Raw genomic sequence first — 23,167 nt, 5'->3', positions numbered from 1 at the left:
TCAGAGCAGGATGTGCATTTTGATTTTACCATGCAGGAAGAAACCGTTCCCCTGCTAATTATAAAGAGGCAGCAGATGGACTCCTTAACTACTGCTAAAGACTGAGGGGTGCAGTAGCCCCCTGAAAGAAGGGGATAGGGTGGATTTGTATAGTAAACACTACACTATTCCTTCCCCAGCCCCATTCATACAACTCTCCTTTATGTGCTATGAGCCCTGCAGCATCCTCCTCCCCTCTAATGCACAATGGAACTGGTATGTCATAGCCCTCTGTGCCCAGAGAGAGGGAAGTGACTGTTTCTTATAAAAACATTCTCTCAGTCATGAGGCCATTAAGAGTAATCCATAGACACAAATGTGCAGGTCATTAATATTGTAATCTGTATGCTCTTATACTACACTCATCACAATAGTATCTATGCATTTCCATTAGTGCATTAAGCCATGTGATTACACAAGGGAAAAACTATTTGTAGTGGAGTGTCTTGTTTTGATAATGGTTTTTTTTTAAATATATATATATATTAGGGCTGTCAAGTGATTACAAAAATGAATCACGATTAATCGTGCAATTAATCACGATGTTAATAATAGAAAAAACATTTATTTAAATATTTTTGGATGTTTTCTACATTTTCAAACATTTTGATTTCAGTTACAACACAGAATACAATGTGTACAGTGTTCACTTTATATTTATCTTTGATTACTAATATTTGCACTGTAAATATGATAAATGGCCACCACTTCCTGCAGTTCCCATTGGCCGGGAATGGTGAACCGCGGCCACTGGGAGCTGCAGGGATCGGTGCCTGCGGACAGTCAATGTAAACAAAATGTCTCATGACCTGCCAGCAGATTACCCTGATGGGCCGCATGCCGAAGGTTGACGACCCCTGCAATTATGTAATTGTTGGTTTTTATCATGGCAGTCTTCGGTGCATGACACAGATACTAGATGCATGAATCAGGCACCTTACTGGTGGACTTTTCTTGAGTTTCTCCATAGGTTCTGGGCCAGATAGTTTACAGCTTCCCTGTGCTTCTTGTAGGCTCAGTAACACTTTGGGCGGCGATTTCATTTCCCAGCATAGTTCAGTCATTTATCCCTATCATACATTCACTTTAATGTGTAACCCTTAAAAACCTGTATAAAGGCTTAGGTTCAATCCAATATGATGTTCAGGTTACAGCAAGGATTCTCTTGGGCTCAGCCATCACTTGAGATCTTATTAACACTCTCAGGCTCTAAGAACTAAAACCCCGGTCTTCTTTAATGGTGTCTCTTCCACACTTAGCAAGTGCAAGGGAGTCTTTTGGGAATCCAGTAATACAAGTACCCGTCCATTTAGGTAAAAGGCAAATATTTCAGTAAGTAATAACATGAAATTATGTAGAAACCACAAAATGTAAGTGAGGAATAATAGATTCCTCAATCTCTGTTATTGCTTGTTGGTTGGCTTGTTGTATGTCCTGAAACTCTGGCTCAAAGCAAAATCCTTATCTAAGCCTCACTCACAAATCAAGGTGAAGCCTGCAATAGTCAAAAGTGAGCAGGAGCTCTCTTCAATTTGTAGTAAATTCCTGCTGTGGACTGTTCTGATCTGCTGATGCTACCTCCAGCAGGAATGCTGCAACCCAACCAGGCCTGCTCCTGTCCACTGTTGCCACCCAACAAGATCAACTCCAGCCCATTGCTGCCCACCTACATCAGCTCTACAACACTGATTTCAGCTCTCATGGGATACCTTATTCAAAACTCCAATGTACTGCAACTTCTAAACTGCAGACTCTCTCATGAAGTCCATATCACAGTAAGAAAGAAAAGGAGTATTAGTGGCACCTTAGAGACTAACCAATTTATTTGAGCATAAGCTTTTGTGAGCTACAGCTCACTTCATCGGATGAAGTTGCATCCAATGAAGCGAGCGAAAGCTTATGCTCAAATAAATTGGTTAGTCTCTAAGGTGCCACAAGTACTCCTTTTCTTTCTGCGAACACAGACTAACAAGGCTGCTACTCTGAAACATATCACAGTAAGACTAAGCAAAATGTCCATTATGCCCTCCAACTTTCCGGGGCTCAACTATCCAATGTGAGTCCACCAACTATTACATGAGTGTGTCCAACTTTCCCCAGGGTGTACCTTTCAATATATTCATAAACCCATCTGACTTTTCATTTACTCAATTATATAGCCAAATTAACACACATTCCTATTAACAAAACCTAATGAAACTCAACTAGAACAGCTTTGAACACATTCTTATACTACATTGAACCAAGTGATAATTATGCAAATTAAGGCTGCCAGCAGCTAGATGCCCCTTCTTTCCCCACCTTTTCTTCCACATGGGGAGCCAGAGAGCTACTATTTCTTGAAAGCCTCCCAGTTTCAGGGCTAACCAACATAAAGAACCACTTTATGGGGTTAGAATATTGTTTCTGTTAACTGGGTGTACCAAGCCAAGATGATGACAGGCTTTTCTGTCTTAGTCTAAAATTTAAATATTATAGTGAGATATAGATATTACAATTTATCAGTGAACATAAATGAAGAATTAGTACCACTACATACAACATAAGTGGAGGCAGACTCTGTGCAAGCCTTTTCATATGGCTTTTCCATATCTGACCTGCAAGATCCTTGCTATCCCATTCCTGTCTGACATTTACTTAGGTAAATGCTGTCAACAGAGATAATTAAAAATGGGACAATTTTTTGTTTGCTATAAAAACTGTTGTATCATGAAATGTCTCTAGGTTTGTGTATCCACATTGGCTTACAAGCAAGAAAGCAGATCCTCTCCACACCAGGGACAATGGGGAATACTTTACACTTAATGACTACCCAATAGTTATGTTAAAGAGTAAACGCACCCTGGGATAAACTAGTTTTCCTTTCTGACGGCCCAAAGGGGAAGTGGAGTAGAAAGTTAACAAACAGAAGAAATATGTTAAAGTGTCAGTAGGGGAATATTTAAACAGATTCACAGAGTTTCACATGGATACTTACGGCTGAGACACAGGAAGTTTGGGCATGAGGAAGGCAAGACAGAGACAGCCAAGGTGAGAGTGGACAGTCTGAGGGGGAAAGACTTCATATTTCAGCACATAAGCAATGCTTTGCATCAGAAGGGCCTGGGCAGCTACAGGGGACTCTGACCCCAGCCCAAAGAATGCCCTGGAATGGTAAGGAAAATGAGGCAGGAGAAACATGTGTAGGTGTCCGGGGGGTGCCTTCTCCCTGCAAAAATTGTACAGACCCATGGTTATGCCCTCATAGTGTCTTTTCATTTCATTTCATGAAAGCTTATGCTCAAATAAATTTGTTAGTCTCTAAGGTGCCACAAGTATTCCTTTTCTTTTTGCGGATACAGACTAACACGGCTGCTACTCTGAAACTTTTCTTTTTGTGTTCCCTACACCAATCTCACAACAGTCCCTGTGCAACAGCCTCTTTACACTATTCAACTAGCTTTGGCACCCTCATCAGGGCCTGAGGGTAACAGAAAACTTCCTGCTCTGTGCCTCTACATGGTAAGGCTCAGCAAGCCCTATTCCTCCCTTTCTCCTTCCTTCCCACACTGCACTTCCCTCTGTGCTACCTCTTATCAGCCATGGGATAATGTGGTAATTGGCTCAGCCAGACAGCCTGATTGAGTTATTACCCCCATCAGCTTTCTCCAAGGGAAATAACCAATATTAGAGTGATCAGAGAACAGTCTCATCTGTTTGTGCCCTGCACTCTGTCATAGTAGGGTTTATTATTTTTGTACATATCTGTATAATTATTATGCCATTAAAGAGCAATACTGCGTTCTAGTCCCATGAAAGGTCTGTATGTGTTATATGGCACACCTGAGAACCTGGTGCCTTGAAGTATAAGCTAGAAGGCTCACATCTTTGGCTGCAGTTCCAGGAGAGGATATATTTAAGCTATAGGGATATCTTACAGGACATTTGCTGGACCTGCAACCCTAAGGCATGTGGGCTGAGGGGCTTTATTTCCATGAAGAGATCAGACTGAGAGGAATCATACACCAGGCAACAATGCATAATCACTTTATTACTGCAGTAGTTATTGCTTTGGGCAGAGGGGGGTTATTTCATGAATCTATGAAGTACAGTAACATAGGATCTGAGCCCAGCACCTGCAGTTTGTTTTAAAAATGTTAAAACAAATACAGGATATAAGGGAAGAAACTCCCATTGGAACCCCAGTGGTTTTGAACTAATAATCAGATTATACACTCAGAATATTTTCTGAGGTAGCCTAGGTTTTGGATTCATGTACTTACGGAAACTTAAACAAATAAAAAGACATTTCTAGCCTAAGTTTTGAGAAGTGACTAGTGATTTTTGGGTGCCTAGAACATCAGCCCTGTGAAAATCAGGCTCTTTTACCATGTCTCAAATTGAGGCACTCAAATCTCAGTTTTGAAAATGCAGGGCTTCTAAATTTATCATTACTTATTTGTTTATGGCAGCACCTGTGATGCTCTCGGCACTTTCCAGATGTTCAAGAAGGCACTGTCTAAGGATCCCAAAGGATCCCATAGTCTAAAGAACAGGTATATGTCAAAAAAAGAAAAGCAATGACTACTTTGCAACCCAGAGAAAGAACCATTGTGGGACAGATTTTATTGTATGCTAAGGCATTTTGCACTCTGTAAGCATACAGAGTGCAAAATGCCTTTGTCAAGGTTCCTCCCCCACTCTGAACTCTAGGGTACAGATGTGGGGATCTGCATGAAAACCTCCTAAGCTTACTTTTACCAGCTTAGGTTAAAACTTCCCCAAGGTACAAATTAATTTTATCCTTTGTCCTTGGAATATCCACTGCCACCACCAAACTCTAACTGGGTTTACTGGGAAACGTAGTTTGGACACGTCTTTTCCCCCCAAAATCCTCCCAACCCTTGCACCTCACTTCCTGGGAAAGGTTTGGTAAAAATCCTCACCAATTTGCATAGGTGACCACAGACCCAAACCCTTGGATCTGAGAACAATGAAAAAGCATTCAGTTTTCTTACAAGAAGACTTTTAATAGAAATAGAAGTAAAGGAATCACCTCTGTAAAATCAGGATGGTAGATACCTTACAAGGTAATTAGATTCAAAACATAGAGAATCCCTCTAGGCAAAACCTTAAGTTACAAAAAAGACACACAGACAGAAATAGTCATTCTATTCAGCACAATTCTTTTCTCAGCCATTTAAAGAAATCATAATCTAACACATATCTAGCTAGATTACTTACTAAAAGTTCTAAGACTCCATTCCTAGTCTATCCCTGGCAAAAGCAGCATATAGACAGACACAGACCCTTTGTTTCTCTCCCTCCTCCCAGCTTTTGAAAGTATCTTGTCTCCTCATTGGTCATTTTGGTCAGGTGCCAGCAAGGTTACCTTTAGCTTCTTAACCCTTTACAGGTGAGAGGATTTTTCCTCTGGCCAGGAGGGATTTTAAAGGGGTTTACCCTTCTCTTTATATTTATGACAGCCCTAGCATACAATAAACCAGCTTCAGGTGGCTAGCAGAGAATTCTCCGTGTAGACGAACTTTGCCTCCTGTGCCAGCTGCCCTTTTTCCACCATCCAAAATAAAAAATGGCCCTCCATCCCTGGGACAGGGCAGCACAAAGGTGGCACAGGGAAGCAAGTGGCAGGGCAGGGCAGAGTGGAGCTATGTCTGAATCTTCATTGGGTGAAAGTAAACAAATGACATTAAGCCAATTGCATCAGTTGGGTCTGCCCCTGTGCAACCCTAACTTGTGCCAGGATCAGATGGCCCTTAATCAGGGAACTGCAACTGGTCCCCCAACTTTTATTTGCTCTGTGGAAAATCAAGGCCCGGATAGATACCTTTTGAGTTCTTGCTGTGACTTATGGATGGGACTTTGAAAGGCTACCATTTCTGATCATTTGTTTCACTGGGCTTTGATCTTTGGTTATGAACAGGTTTTCCATAATTTTCAAATTATGCTGTATGGCTTCAAACACAGCCCAAAGAAAGCAGAATGAAGGAGTTTAGAATTCATTCCACCACACATTTTATTCCAAGAACTCTTCCCCATAGGGCAATCCCAGACCATAAGAACCAGGGACTTTACTATACTGCCAACATTTTGCCTATAGTCTAGTTTTCCATCATTTTATAGAAGATTCCTTGTATTTCTCCCATATAATCTATGTCTGGTGATCACCTTTTAAAGCAAGAAGGGGCCACACAGTTGTATGCAGGTTATTATTTAACATTTCTATATCATTAACTGTAACCACACATTTGGAATGTGGTATACAAGAACAAAAAACACTAAACAGGACATTACTGTAAAGAATCTATGATATTTGTTTGCAAGTGTCATAAATATAAAGGGAAGGGTAAACACCGTTAAATCCCTCCTGGCCAGAGGAAAAACCCTTTCACCTGTAGAGGGTTAAGAAGCTAGGATAACCTCGCTGACACCTGACCAAAATGACCAATGAGGAGAATAGATACTTTCAGAGCTGGAGGGGGGAGAAACAAAGGCTCTCTCTGCCTGTGTGAGGCTTTTACCAGGAACAGAACAGGATGGAGTCTTAGAACTTAGTAAGTAATCTAGCTAGATATGCGTTAGATTCTGTTTTGTTTAAACGGCTGATAAAATAAGCTGTGCTGAATGGAATGTATATTCCTGTTTTGTGTCTTTTTGTAACTTAAGGTTTTGCCTAGAGGGATTCTCTGTGTTTTGAATCTGATTACCCTGTAAGGTATTTACCATCCTGATTTTACAGAGGTGATTCTTTTACTTTAATTAAAATTCTTCTTTTAAGAACCTGATTGCTTTTTCATTGTTCTTAAGATCCAAGGGTTTGGGTCTATGTTCACCTATGCAAATTGGTGAGGATTTTTATCAAGCCTTCCCCAGGAAAGGAGGTGTAGGGTTTGGGAGGATTTTGGGGGGAAAGACATTTCCAAGCGGGCTCTTTCCCGGTTATATATTTGTTAGACGCTTGGTGGTGGCAGCAATAAAGTCCAAGGGCAAATGGTAAAATAGTTTGTACCTTGGGGAAGTTTTAACCTAAGCTGGTAAAAATAAGCTTAGGAGGTTTTCATGCAGGTCCCCACATCTGTACCCTAGAGTTCAGAGTGGGGAAGGAAACTTGACAGCAAGCATTGACTTTTTAATGACAATAGTATGGGTTTGATTTTAAAGCCCACTATGGCCCCTTAATTCCACCTCCCCATGGACCAAGTCACTATACTCATGAGCTTTTTTGACAGTTGTCTGAACAGTGTTCCATTCATGGGCGGCGTGTGAACATGCCCTTGAGGGAGACTAGTCCTTGACCCCTCCCACTCCACCCAAGGCCCCAGCCCTCCGCTTCTGCCCTCCTTCCCTCACCAGAGCCTGGAGCACACCCAGCCCTCCACGGCCACTGGCTCACCCACGTGCCTCCAGCCCCAGTGTGCCAGGCGGGTGGCATGGCTGGAACACTCCCAGCCACTGAGTACTGGGTTTATATATATATATATATATATATATATATATATATATATATATATATATATATATATATAATTCTCACAGCAAAATGACTGACCAAGTATTATTATTTTATGAACTACAATTGGTTAATAACATAGTGAAAGCATCCTGATAGATTAATAACTTACACTGGTTAATAATTAAATCACACAGTGTTTTAATATCATGTGCTGCAAAGAGCCACAGGAGACACATTAAAGAGCCACCTGTGGCTCATGAACCTCAGTCTGACTATCACTGCACCAAAGCATTATCACAGACCAGTCAGATTTGCAGTATCATTTCTTACCACTGCAACAATTTGATGTTTCCTGCACGACAAAGGAAATGTCAAAAAGTGTTTTTACAGGTGGACTAGGTGGACAACTATTGCAAAGAAAAGACAATGACTGGAGACCTGTAACATATATATCCAGATTCTTCACAAACATAGACATTTTAATTCCACTATTTTATAAGGGAAAGTTGTGTGGAACAGTTGCTATTACTATGTAAAGATGTGGAGTGTGGCTCTTCAGCATCATCATCAGGTACTCAGCTAGTGCAGAGCCATGGACTTTGCCCTTGTAACAGGGGAAGGACTTTGCTTTTTTATAAATTTTACATATCCCCCTCTGTATAGGAGAGCGAAGGGGTTCTTTATTTCAGGAAGTACATAGGGCATCTGCTGAAAAGGGTTATTGTTTCCTAGCATTCTTGAGATGCTGAAAATACCTCCACCTCCCTAGCAAATGGTTTCTATTTTTGCCTGCTTTCTGGGATTAGGGACTATTTGAGGAATTGCCACTTCTCTTGGACAGGGGAACAGGAACAGCTATGTGACAGTGACAGCAGCAGCAGCATAAGACTCAGAGAGACTCCTAGAATTTCTTGGAAATGAACCATCTGAGTGATCTATATTAACTTCATTTTTAAATTGGACATAGTTGACATTCTGTAAGAACAAACACTGACAAAAACAATGTAAGACATTACATGATATCCATGCCTTAAGGTCTGAGGGTTCATAACTAGCCATGGCAGGGGAACGCTTTAATGAGACCACAAGAAAAGTTTTCAGAACCATCAAAATGCTCTAAATAGAGATTCTGGACTAATAAGCAGAGAGAAATTTTCAGTCCCAGCTCCTCCACCATCACTGCAGCTCCTCCACCACCACCATTAACATATACCTACTAGACACAACCCAGTTACAAACCCCATCATCACCCCTCACAACCACTCACCATCACTTAGGCCCCAACTGAACAAAGCCCTCTAAGTATGTGTTTAAATCCCAGTGATTACAATGAGGCTCAAGCACATGCTTAAACTTGTACATAAGGGCTTTATTAACCAAAATCCGTAAGATCTGCCTGTACTGTGGGGAATAGGGAGATGTACAGCTGCTGGCATTAGGGAGCATGCATTTCAGTTGCAGCTTTTGCTTGTGACATAGCATCCTGGCCCACGATGCAGCTACTCAGCCCCTGATGTGCAGTCTGGCCAACTGGATTCCATGCTATGCATGCACCAGTATTAGGTCTAAAATGAAGACGGTATTTCATGATTCCAGAAACTGATTAAAACATTCAAATACCAATTTAACTCTTCTTTCTGTTAATAAAAGTCCAGATTATTTGCCTGTTGAATTAGTATGACACTAATAGCTCAGCACTCAGTGACTGATATTTTCAGAGTTGGTTTGAATCTAGTTCTGGAGGCAAAAGTTTAGACTGACGAATAAAGCTAATGAATTACTCTTGGGCCTTGGCACTCAAGTGCGCTATAATTGTAGCATAATGAGATAATGAAGAGGCTGTCAGATTTTTTTAATATATATATATATATATATATATATATGTAGAGAGGCTTGGGGATGCAAGTACTTGAAAACAGCAATTATTTTCTCTACTTATCCCCTTCCCGTTATCAGGGCAATTTCAGAGTTGCAAGTAGCCTATGCGGTAGTGATGTGAGCCTGTGTATAAGGAACAAAACATACCACATGTAGGATATTCATTTTGAATGTGTTATAGGCAAAGCTAGCACTGCAGAAACAAATTAGCTATGCAATGCTAACAGGATTTCAGTATCACAAATAATGCCTCTGCAATTGTTTCTGTTTTAAGTTTTGTAGCTCAGGAAGTGAATGATGTTGCTGGAGACATTCCACAACTGATATCTGATGTTATTCCACATCTGATATTTAATTTAACATTCTAATGCCATCTTAATTTAATTGTCTTTATATTCATGCTCTCTTTAGTATGCTCTAAAGCAGGCCTGGGTGGGACTAGTAAATTGCATGTAAAGTCAGTACACTTTGCAGGTGTCCAGTATAATGAACACTTTAAATGGTTATGCTCTGAGGTTAATTTTTCTGTAAAACTGCCCAGACCTCTCCAGAGTATTCATTAGTAGAATAAAACAGAGACCTAATCCAGATAGATGCTAAAGGATTATCATTATTGCTGTAAGGATGACTTTGATAAAATTCTAATTAGTATTGCCGCATGGGGACTGAACAAATGAAGCAGATTATGATAAATACTAGGTTTCATACCTACCCAACTACTTTCAGAGACTGGGGTAAAATAAACAGATCAAATTAATCTGAAAACAGGTAGCTACTGCAATTTATTGTGGATTTTCTTTGAAAAAAATAGAATTATACTGAACCAGAGATAATTATGCCAAATGTCACACAGTAAAATTTGAGCTAAAACACCACTGGATCACTCATTTTCCTTTTAACAGCATCTTCAGTGCAAACAGTCTTTTTTTCTCATTAATCTGGGACTGACAAATTTACAACCTACAGTTAAACAGACTCATCCATAATAAAATCAAACAGTTCATTGACTTTTCTTTTCTACCCACATTACAGAAAAAAAGAATAAGCTTTCTGGTAGGTCACTTAATCAAACATAAGAAAAAGTTTGTCATATTAATAAAATAAAACCCTTTTAACTGTTTTTGTTTAAAAATCTACAACAGATAAGATTCTTATCTCAGTACAGCACATCTTGTAGCTAAGCATTCTACTGCTTCATAGCATTTCATTATAAAACAATTTTAAAAACTTAACTTTTCTCTCAGCAAAATGTATTAATAGATTGAATATTTATTTAGAAAAATATAATACTATTATCCAGTTTCTGTCCCTTTGCTTTTAATGGGACTATTCAACATGAGTAACGGTGGCAGAATCTAGCCCTTTAACTTTTTTATTACAGGATAGTTACTCTAAAATATTGCATTATTTTTGTACTGTCTAGATGTAACATAAAAATACTATAGTTGCTGCATTTCTTTATGTGCAATATCCAAACTGACGGACAGATCCAGATTATTGCCTACATCGGTTATGGCACTTTTAAGTTACCTTTAATTTCAGTGTGTATATAGTTTCGTATAGCCTGAACAAAGATATATGCAGCATGTGTGTGTATATGTATATATATATATATATATATATATATATATATATATATATATATATATAGTCTGCCTCACTGCCCTCCCTCTTTTTTTTAGCAGTATTGAGTTGAATAAACTCTAATGTAAGTATATTTCATTAGCAGAGATGAGTGTGAACTAAAAGTTCAGATCTGGATCCAAATTTCCCTAAAATTGAGGAGTGATCAGACTGAGAGGTTTGATTTAGAACCTTATAAAGATAGGGTCAGCCCTGTAGTTCTGATCAGGTTCTGAATCTACACCCAGATTCAAGTATCCCCAAATTCTGGGGTTGTCTGCTCTGGTGTTTTAATTAAGTCCCATCTCTGCCAACTAGGATATTTCCATTAAAGCATCTTAGGCTTTGAGAACAACATTCAGGTAATGAATATATAGAGTATGATGTAAATCAATGTAAATATTGAGCACACGTAGGAAAAGAGGGGAAAAGGAGTGTATACACTGCAGGAGTTAAGTCCATTTGTTTAATATTCACAATTCATCTACAGAGCAAAAAAATTGATGAGATATTAGTCAAACAAGGGTAAATAATAAATACATTCAAGGATACTCACAGATAGATAGTCTGCAGAAAGGTAAAATATCAAAATTCTTTCAGTATGTTGTTGACTGACAATTATCCACTTTACCCTGTTCAGGATTATAGTTGAGCAGTAGTTGAAAAAGTGATGCCAAATTTCAAAAAGACAAAGAAATGTTACTTGGATTAAGGTATTGAATGATTATGAAGCGAGTTTCTCACCATAAACAGATTCTTGGATTTAATCCTTTTTAAATAATTTGTTCTATGACTTGTTCTATGGTTTTAGGCAGATAGCCCTCTGTCCCTTTAAAACATATTGAAAAATCATAAAAGAGGATACATATGACCTATTCAAGAGACTTGCATTATAAACCTCCCCAATGGTGTCATAAGGTTTTATCACCTACAGTATATGTCAGTAGTCAACTGAACTACAATCACTCCAATCATAAGCACCTTTAATATGTGTTTCTAACAGACTGTCCCAGTGCAAGCTTTTAGTTGAAGAGCTGGTGTTTAGGATTTTAGGTATACCACTTTTCTGTTTGTGGCTCACCACATTATTTGTTCAGAATGGGTTTATGTAGTATAAGGGTCTTTTTCCGTAATAAGATGTACTGGTTAAGAAAGGCATCCCAAGTTCATTTCAAATGGTGATAATTGAATCTGTCTATTTATGTATTCGGGTATACAATGAAGTAAAATAAATACTGTTTGTTTATTTAAAAATTACATTGCACTATCTGCAAACAAGAAGATCATTTGGTAAATATGCATAAGATCATCCCTTCCTGGGGGGGGGGGGGGGGGGGGGACACTGAAAGGGGTAGAGAGGGACAAAATTCTTACAAAGTTCTCTCCATGGAGTTCCTCCTGAATCCTCTTTTGTAGGACAAGTCTGGTCCTAAGCCCTACAAATTTCCTGGGATTCACAGTGATGCTTTGAGATCCAGCAGAGTTATGGGGCTGTTCGTGCAGAGGTCTCATGTAGAGCTGTCCAGAATTTCAGTAAAGTGAAATATTTCTCTGAACCCCTAAGAGTGATTCAGTGAAACTTTTGTTGAAATGCAGGCAGGTCTCCTGGCTTCTTTCTCCTAGCTCTGGGGGACACAGAGGCACAGCAATGGGGTGCTCTGCCTCCCCATCAGCTCCAGAGAACATGAACATTTTCACAGAAAAGACTTTCCCTTTTTTAGTAGCTCTAGTCTCACATTTCTGTGTGGTTCTGGGACACAGACCATTCTGTCTTGTGCTCTGTCAACCCTACTCCAATGGAGCCATGCTGTCAGGGATTACCCCCGACCCCAATCATTCAAGTCCTTTTAAATGAGGTTTCCCATTGTGGAAGAACTATATCCCCATCCCCACCCATGCCCTCTCCCCCAACCCCCCAAAATACAACCCTAGGATGTAATATCTACCTAATCTCTGCAGAGCTGGTCATGGTATGATGTGCCCTGTCCGTACCCAGTATGGGGGCTCACCTACTCCTTGGTGTGGATCACAGCTCTCCAGAGAGCTCTCTGTGAGTTCCAAGGAAGGGGATGACTATCCCTTTTGGTTGCAGAACAGAGAAAACATTTCTGTACATGGACCTCTATGACACCATCTGGCCCTATGATACTACCTAAGGACTATGTAATCTGTTCCCAATTGTTCTATTGCACTACTAACAGCATGAACTCCATATTCTGTAAATCATGTACTTCAGATACATTCAAACCTAAAATACTTCCAGTCAGCAATGTTCATTCCTCAGAGTTTGAGATGTCACAATTGCTAGTTGGAGACACCTAAGTAATATCAAAATTCATTAAAATTATAACATAGAGAAAATTAGATTCTTGTAATATGAATAACCTTTGTATTCATACTGTTGCATGATACTAGTGAATGCAACAGACTGTTTAGATTACTTAAAACTTATGTCTGTTAGGTCCCTGATGGGGAGAGAGCATTTTCCAGTATTCTTGATTAAAAGGGAATTTGTTCAGCTTCTCTGGAAGCCTTTCAAATAATTTTTGGAGGATTTTTAGCTGACTAATTGAAATAGGTCTAAAAGTATCCACCAAAAAAATTGAAGTAGTACAACTTCTTTACTGAAATACAAATAAGTGAGGGAGACCAAGTTAAATTATCATTTGATTTAATCATTTATATGAATGAGTTCAACCAAATTTTCTGGCATTTGAAATTAATTCTTTTTGAGCAGTTGTGAAGATATCTTTATTAGTACAAATAATTTCATTGGGAGAATGACTTTGACTTGGTGGAACTAAATGTGGTGAAATATGTGTCTCAAAATGAGTGCTCCCAGTTGAGACTACTTTAAAAAGTAGGGAGTGGGAAAGAAGGATAATCTTGTCATTAAGGCACAAGGCTGGGGCTACAGAGACTTGCTATGCTCTGCCTTTCTTGCTCTACCATAAATCTCTTGAGGGTCCTTGGGTGAGTCACTTTAAATGGCCTGACTTTCAGAGCTGCTGAGTATTCACAACTCCATGATATTGAAGGGAGCTTCCAGTGCTCAGCACCTCTGAAAATCAGGCTCAGTTTACTGTTACTATACCTCAGATTCCTCTTTGACTGCCAGAACACATTCTCTTTTATGTATACTTACAATTTATACACACACAATGCTCCTACTCCACACACATTAGCTAGAAAACCCGTACCTCCTGCTCTCTCAAAGATAGGATTCCAATCCAATTTCTGTCTTCTTGCTTCTCTCACTAACAAATCCACACACAGACGCAATCCATCTGCATGCTTCCACCATCCCCTCAACTCAACTCCTCACTCCTTCCTGCCTCCGCTTCTCCTCTATATCCTGACCAACTCCTTAGCCTCCCATAAAAAATTCCCATTTTGTCAGCATAGCACACCCCCAAATGTTTATCATAAGGTTGTCTCCCTGACCATTTTGGCCAATAGCCTTTGATAGACATAGCCTCCATGAACTTAACTAATTCTTTTTTGAACCCAGTTGTACTTTTGGCCTTCACAACATCCCCTGGCAATGAGTTCCACAGGTTGACTGTATGTAGTGCGAAGAAATACTTCCTTTTGTTGTTTGAAACCTTCCCATTAATTTCATTGGATGACTCCTGGTTCTTCTGTTATGTAAAGGGGCAAATAACACTCTCATTCACTTTCTGTACACCATTCGTGATTTTATAGACCTCTATCATATTCTCCCATAATTGTCTCTTTTTCTAAACTGAACAGTACCAGCGTTTTTAATCTGTCCTCATATGGAAGTTGTTCCATCTTCCTAATAATTTGTGTTGCCCGTCACTGTACTTTTTTTCCAATTCTAATATATCTTTTTTTGAGATGGGGTAACCAGAATTGCTTGCAGTATTCAAGGTGTGGGTGTACCACGGGTTGATGTAATGGCATTGTGATATTTTATTCCGTATTATCTATCCCTTTCTTAATGGTTCCTAGCATTCTGTTAGCTTTTTGACTGCTGCTTGGTTCCCCACTCACCAGTGAATGTTCAATAGCCAAATATCCTCTTTCCACATCAGTTCTGTCACTCATATCTGCTAAACCCCACTCGTGGTTTGGTGTCAGTAGGAAGCATTTTCCCAAAGTCCTGAGGTGTACTTGGCAGGCATGTCTCCACTGTCTTGGAAAGTGTAGCCTGCTCCTATCTTGAGGCTCAATCATCTAACCCAGCTATTGTGATTTTAGCTTTATTTAGTGGCTGGGTCAGAGAAGCTTCACTGGAGTTCACCCAGCTCTATGACTCTACAGTTTCTGAAGTCCTCTACAGTTTCAGCAAAGAGCCTTCTCTGCATTGCACCCCCTCATCTTTTGTGGCAAAGTCCTCAGTTTGAGTTGTCTCTTCCTGCAAAGTCCTCTCACCCCCACAGAAACCTCAGAGAGAAGCCAGTACACCGAATCCTTGAGCAGCATCCTTGCTACAAAGGACTCAGACTTACCCTTTTACCCTCCTAACTCCATTCAGTTCCATTAGCCAATAAATTCTGAGTTCATACACAGTTATGGTGGTTCCCAAAGTGTCATTGGAGGAATTCTGGGTAGAAAACTTATGCAATTGAGGCTCTCTCCGTAGTTGTACTTCCCCCTGTTCACTAACAGATGGGAGCAGAGAGCTCTGAGTCCTTAACTGTCTAGCATTTCAGGCCACAGGTCTTACAGTAGTTATTAGCATTCATTTAATCTTATTAATACGCAAATGGTGGGAGTGACCACATCTTTTTTTTTCCAGGTACATTAGGTCAGGACATGAGGACTTATTCCTCCAGACAAAAATTTCACCACCATCATGCATGTTTTTTTCACTTGTATACTGTAGGTAGCTATACATATACTTACTAGCTATACATATACTTAGTATACTTCATATCCACAGAGACTGCAACCAGTGTTCAGTGTAGTCCTCCTCTTGATAGGTAGAGTCATTACTAAGACATTAGATCTCCCACGTGGATGTCCTAACCACTGGCCAATAGCATCATTCTCTCTCTCTGGGCAATGACTATTTACGTGTTTTATACAAAGTGGAACAGCTTCAATTGGAGTGATTGTGAGAGAGCCACTACAGAATACCATCCTAACGCCCCGTGTTTAGGATGCTTAGGTAGAAGACCTGGGTTCAATCCTTTGCTCTGAATCGGGCAGAGGACAGATTTGATCCTGTGTCTCCCATATTGTGAATGAGTACTCTAACCACTGAGCTATTCAGTATAAAGATGGGGCACAGATACTATCATTTTTGTGCAGGTTTAGGCATGCTCAGAGCATTCCTACTAGACTCAGCCCTGCAGGCGAGATAGGCAGGGGAACACCTAGTTTGTGGATCCCACATGGAGCCGCTCAGGAGTTAGGCTTTGCACATGCCAAAAAGCAGAAATTCAGCATGTAGAGGAAACTTAGGAACCTTAGTTACCCACAGATTTAGGCGGCAGCTGAGTGGGGGATTTGTGAATGTCAGTGGTGCCTAAATGTTGGATTTAGGCATCTATAGTTGTAATTAGATACCTAAATCCCTCTTGTGAATATAGCCCTGAATAGCCCCTGGCTATTGGCTTCTGGGTAGAGTTCAAGGTTTTGACATCTAAAATACTAAGTGACCTGGGACCTTCTAAGGTGAGCAAATGCCTCTCTCCCTGAGACACTGGAAATTAGTAGCAACTCTCAATCAGTGGTGGCTCTGCTTCAATTGAAAAGGGAGGGAATTGTACAGCATTCTTCATGAGTCCTTTCCTTTGGGATATACTCCCCCACACCCAGTCTGAAATAGCCCAGATTTGTAGACCTTCCAGGAACACTGCCCATCTGCCTAGCTTTTGTTGTTTGAAAATGTTTGCTTTCAAAATGGAATCACCATCTGAAATAAATGAATTTATTCCAGGAAAATATAGCTTATGAATGCAAACAATTTTTGTGAAACCCATGAATCCAAAAGAATGTGCTATATTTGCAGGCTCTCACACACATCAGGAATTCATTGATAAATATGTAGTATTTATTTGTGGCTTGGGCAACATGCCCCTATAAGGGATGGCAGGGGAAGTAAGAACACCCCTGATCTCCATGGGCCGGCTACCCAGGCCTTAGGTCATTGAACACTGCATGGCTGCATACACTATTTCAGAGCAGGTCCACAGGGAGAGCTGTGGAATGGGTAAAGCCAGGAGTCTGCACTCACAACATGCCAACCAGCACAGCTGAGCTGCTGCAGGGGGTGTCTGAATTTTCTTCTGGCATGTCAGCAGCAAATTCCTACCCTACTAGAACACAGGTAGAAACAGGAAGGCTATGGTGCCTCTGAGAGAGGTCTCTGATGAGGCAGCATGCCTTCTAGGGCTACTTCTGGTGTGGTAGCAGTAGCTTTCTCAGTACTCCCTGCTCACATCTGTACCTAAAGGCACAATCTAGCCTTTTTTCCTGCAGTTTTCCTGCTCCCTTTGCACATGCATTGCCTGACCTTCATTGGTTGAGTATCCCTTTGTATGGTGGGGGGAAAAATCCACATGACAGAATGCCAACAGTCTTATTCAAATAGGATAGCTCTGCAATGCCACATACTATGCAGAATCTACAGTAGGTCACTCTGTAAGTCCTGACAAAAGAGTCCTAGAGCACAACAACTCAGGAAATTAATAAATGTCTGCACCATTCCAAAATGTTTAATATAAACCCATTTATATAACCTGGTTTTATTGTTATATTTATTCATAGGAGGTTTATCAGTGCAATACAGATTCTCTTAAAATTGTTTATTACTAAATGGCTAATGTGCTCAGATGTTAATTACTATTTCTACTGGAGATTTTTTAACGACAAAAATGGTCATTAACCACTGACAGCATTTGATTGGCGATTATTGCATATTTTATCAAGGTTACTGCAGTGAACCAAAAGATGATTCATCAGTGAGATAGGCTGGGAACTGAAATCAGACTGAAAGTCTTAAATGTAGCTGTTGCCTTCAAAAGAGTACTAACTGCAATAGAGATCCAGGCATCTAATATGAATGGAAGGGTCTCTGAAAGAGGTGAGGTCAAAGCCTGCTTAATGTCAGATGTAAAGGCTATTGCTCAAAAACATGGCATTAACATTTTAATCCCCAATACAACCACACCCTCCCCCATACACACATTTTGAAATATTATGTAGGGATAGATTTAGTCAGTCAATTTATAAAGAATGAGGGTTGCTGGGGCAGCTAGAAAATTGGATGTTGAGCTTGGCTTCAGACTTCAGGTTTTCGCACTGACTTCCATCTCAATATATAGCTCCTATCCAAGCCTGAGTTGTGTGACATTTGATATGTGTAGCAAACACACAATGTAATTTGCAGCCTGTTTACACCATTGTGTAATGTGCCATAAAAAAATCTATGTATAATGAATGATTTAGTGGGCATTCCAACATGATAAAACACTACAAATAACTCATGTCTTTGCTCACTGAAACAAAAGAACCACTCCTATTGCCTAATTTTTCTCCAGGTCCTTCAAGTTTTTGGTTCAAGGAAGATATTTGTTTGTATGATATAACTATCTGCTGTTAAGTTTGAGCAATCTAAATGAACAGAGAATAGGGAGAAAATCTTGATAAATTTCTCCACTTTCTCTGAAGGAACACAATTAACTATTTATAAAAGTTATCAGTTTAATATGGACAAGCTAACCTGCATGCTAAATTAGGTAATTTACTTACTAAAATTCTGCAAAAGGTTAGAAAGTCAATCTATAATCAATCATCCACATTTCTTAGCAGCTTCAGATCAGTGCCATTTTTGTAACCAGCCAGAGAAAGGTTTTTTACTTTCCTCCCCAAATGGGGAATCTCTCCCCCAAATCAAACTGTCAGAAGGCTTAAGACTATTCCTATTTGGTCCCAAACCAAAGACAATTTTCATGTGCAATATCTCTCAACTCACCACACCTAAAAATCAGTGTTCTGTACCAAACTGAGGTCAGGGTGGACTCAGTCCCTACTTACAATAGGATAAGACATGCATTTCCAGCCTAGTAGCTTAAAGATATCCGATCTTAACATTGTCTTATTATTAAATATGGAATTGTTGTTTTATTTTTAGAGATGTCTAAAATTTGATCTAACATTTTCATCCTCCATCTAAGGTGTGGGCACATTCAATTCATGGTATCAAGGCACACAAAGAACAAACGAAACCCCAGCTTTTACATATTGCTTTTCATCAGTAGATCTCAAAGCACTTTACAAATTGATGAACTCCTGAGGCACCATGTGGCATGGAGAAGTGGAACTATTAAACTCCAGAGCCATCACTAATATCCATTTCCATCTGGTGTTTGGGGCCTGTGATGGACCCTCCCTCCCCCTCATAAGGGAATAGATAACCCAAAATCTCTGGAATGTCAGCAGGCAAATATTTGACTGCCGTGGACTCTGTGAGTGGTCAAAAGACAAGGAGAACAGAAACCTTCACCCCCTCAACAAGGTGGTTGTTGAGGGCACTGTCTGTGATGGCCCTGCTCAAGAAAGTTGCTGCAGACATATTCAATACCAAAGCCACAACAACCACAATACCACTATGTTTTATCTCAATTAGCTCCTCTCTGCAAGTGTTGACAAGGTGGGTGAAGGAAGCAGAAGGGCAAACATTGGAGGAAGATCAGGTACAAAGGTTCTCTGCCAAGGTGCAGAGAAGCCTAACAGACTTAACGTATCTTAAATCTAGAGTGGCAGATCTCGAGGGGAGTTCTTGATAAAATAATCTGAGAATTATAGGAGTACCTGAAGGATCAGAGAGAGGCCAACCTCCAGAATTTGTTCCCTGGCTTCTTTCAGAAGTGCTCAGCTGGTGGAAGATCTTAAATTTGATTTAGGAAGAGCACATAGGTTCCTGGCTCCTATGCTGGCCTCACATTCCAAACTAAATGCATTGATTATCAATTTTCTCAGAATTATAAAAGAAATAATGCAGTTAGCACAGTGAAAAAAACAAAACAACCCCCCAAAATGTTTTTGGGGAGGCCACGAAATAAGACAATGATTTTTCAAGATTTTTCAAAAGATGTGGTTGACCAAAGATCAGTCTTTGGAAGAACTAGGGAACTTACCAAGCAGCAAGCGCTCACATATTTTGTGATGTTTTCAGCTCAGTTTCATGCCAAGGTTGCTGAAGAAGTGCATCTGTTTCAAAAGCCACTAGAAGCAGAAAGTATTTTAAACAGCCGATGGTGAACTGAGTATCTATTCTGTTTTATATTAAGTTTGTGTGTCCTACTTGCTTATAGTAACTTATCCAGTGACTAACTTTCTTATTTTTTGGGTTCTCTCTTCTGGCTCAAGCTTATATTTTATTAACTTTTGGAACATGAATATCAATTGTCATCAAATGGCTAAATGTGACATGCCTCAACAGCAGAGTTGAAGGAACACCATACTAAATTGATCTCATGGGAGAGAACTGAGATTGTGGAAAGGATTTATTTAAATTGTATATTAGCACTATTAAGTGCATGTGCTCCTATATTTTTGTTTGGGAGTTCATGAAACATTTCATATAATTCCTAACTGGACACAATTTGTTCGTGATAGATGAGCAAGGCTAAAATTTTGTCATGGATAATTTTAGTAATAGTCATGGACAGGTCATGGGCAATAAACAAAAATTAACAAAAGCCTGTGTCCTGTGTCCCTGACTTTCACTAAAAACATCCCGGACAAAAGGGGTGGCGGGTTCAGCACCGAATGCTTCTGGGGCTCCTGGATCCCCCAGTATTGTAGTGTGGGACCCCTGTCCATGGGGCTGGGCTGCTGCAGGGGTCCCTTCACCCTGGGGGCAGCTGGGCAGGTGAAGGGTCCCCTGGCCACCCACCACGGATGAGCAGCTGCAGGGGTTCCCCCCACCACAACTGGACAGCTGGGGGGAGTCCCCCGACCCCCACAGCAGCTAAGCAGCTTCAGGGTCCGCCAGCCCTCTGCTATGTCTGGGCAGCCACAAGGTTCCCCCCACCGGGGTGTGGTGTGGGAGCTGTGGGGGTGGGTCTGGCTGGGAGCTCCAGCCCCGGGACAGAAAATCTCACGGAGGTCAATGGAAGTCACGGATTCCGTGACTTCCATTACTTCCGTGACATAATCATTGCATTATAGATGAGGTCTTTGTTAGCTTGACACTGAAGTATACCAAAGAGATCACCAGAGGGCAATGCAGCTCCCTGTTGCTCTGCAGGATTTAACAGCTCTCACTGCTCTTTTCAAAACTGGTGCCAATGAGAGACCCTATAATGTTGCCACATCTCATCACTGGAGGCCTCCAAGCCTGGCCTTTGATGTGCTGGAAGTGTAATAGATGTTACTCCTCCCAGCAAGGCATCATGGAAAGGTTCACAGGAGCCGAGCAATGTTGTTGTATCTCCTTTAGGCCAATGGAGCAGAAAAGAAGATCAATGCAAGCTGCTGATCTACATGGAACAGTGATATCTGCTCTATTACCTTTTAACTAGTTCCTTCCTCTCCCCTTGCCCAGGCCATTTCCTGAGCTCCTTTGCCTTCCATTCTTCCTATGACCTCCCTCCTCTATGTCCCCACACTCTTTTCTACATCACCCTGCCCTCTGAATCCCGCTCCTCAACCTTTTCAGCCCCTTTCCTGATCCTAACACATTCTATAATCTCATATCCTCACTACATGAACATGGAATATGAAATTTGTATTAAGATTCACTTGAGGAATAGAATTGTTTCTTGTACTCTTTAGTGCAGAAATTTGCAATTTCTGGGAGCAGTTAGTTGTCTCCCCTATGCGTTATATGTTCCCTTAATATGGGGAGAAGAACATTTGGTTGCAAACCAAAGAGAGGGGGTTTTGTGGTCCTGGAAATAATTTCCAAAACATACTCAGTACGCTAAGCTTATTACCACTATTCTGGTGTTGGGCATGGCAAACTGAAAATATTGCATTTTTGGGGATAATACACAGGATTATCCTTGGAATATCAGTTTAAGAAATGCCATGTTTGTGAAGTGTGTGCTCCCTTTCTATGTCCTTACAATGTGCTTTCTACTCTGGAATGGGAAATACAGAATATGTCTTAGAAAATATAATTTAAATAGTTGCAATTGGAAGAGCTACAAACCTGGAGGTGTCTCACAGTCTGCCCCCTCCAGAATTTACAGTTGCTTTAGTTTTATTTATAGTGTTAAGTGTTTGATAATTGTGGCTTTTTTATTGTGATTTTAAGTGGAGAGATACCATTTAGGATAGAGTAAGCCTGTAATCCCAGCACCACACACTGAAGACAGTCAGTCATGCTTGGGAATAGGTCTATGCTTGACAATGTGTATGTGTTATGTGTTTTTATGTTTTTGCTTTTAGCTGTCATTTTGTGCTCTACCCTCCTCCTCTCCTATGTCCCCTTGTCATCCCACTTTTCCCTACCCCTTCCCACCTCCTTCTCAATCAGCAACACTCAGGTAAAGTACACCCTACATGACTGATTTGCAATCAAGCTTCTGCAGCAACATTCCACAATATGCTCTGTGGATCTTAGGCAACACTTGACACAAAAGATTTTATTCAAAATGTATTGGCTGCCACAGAGGTTGCACAAGTGACAGGCCTTATCCTCTGATGTTTGTTAGCACAGTAACAAAGAAAAAGGAGCCCCAATGCATATGCTATGGGACTGTCCAACAGTCAGGCAACTATGGAAAGAGGTGGACACAAGAATTAAAATAGTGCTTCACTTCAGCAGCCAAACCTCATCTGGAAATTATATCCTAGGTTATTAATCTGCTAAACTGGTTTAAATCCATCACAGAGACTTTGGTTCTTGAGGGCTGTAATGATCACCAAGCAGATGATTTTACAAAAATGGAAGAGTCAGCTTATGCTCAGAAGAGCTGTGGTATTAGGAACTGAGTTAGCAGCCAAAGAAAGAATAGCTTGTCACTACAGAGAACAATGATATGCATTTGAAGAAATTTCAATTTTATTTCTAGATACATTTGGATAAAAATGTTGAGATGGCTCAAAGAATGCCAGAACTCCATTAAACATAACCCCTCTTCTTTTTCCATCTCCCTCCTGTCTCTTCCTTCCCACATTTCCATTCATGCATGTCTTCTCTCTATTACATTATCTGCACCTTAACAGATGACAGTCTGGTCATGCAGC

Source organism: Chelonia mydas, chromosome 4 (assembly GCF_015237465.2).
Source record: "Chelonia mydas isolate rCheMyd1 chromosome 4, rCheMyd1.pri.v2, whole genome shotgun sequence".
NCBI lineage: Eukaryota > Metazoa > Chordata > Testudines > Cheloniidae > Chelonia > Chelonia mydas.
This window is presented reverse-complemented; position numbering follows the sequence as displayed.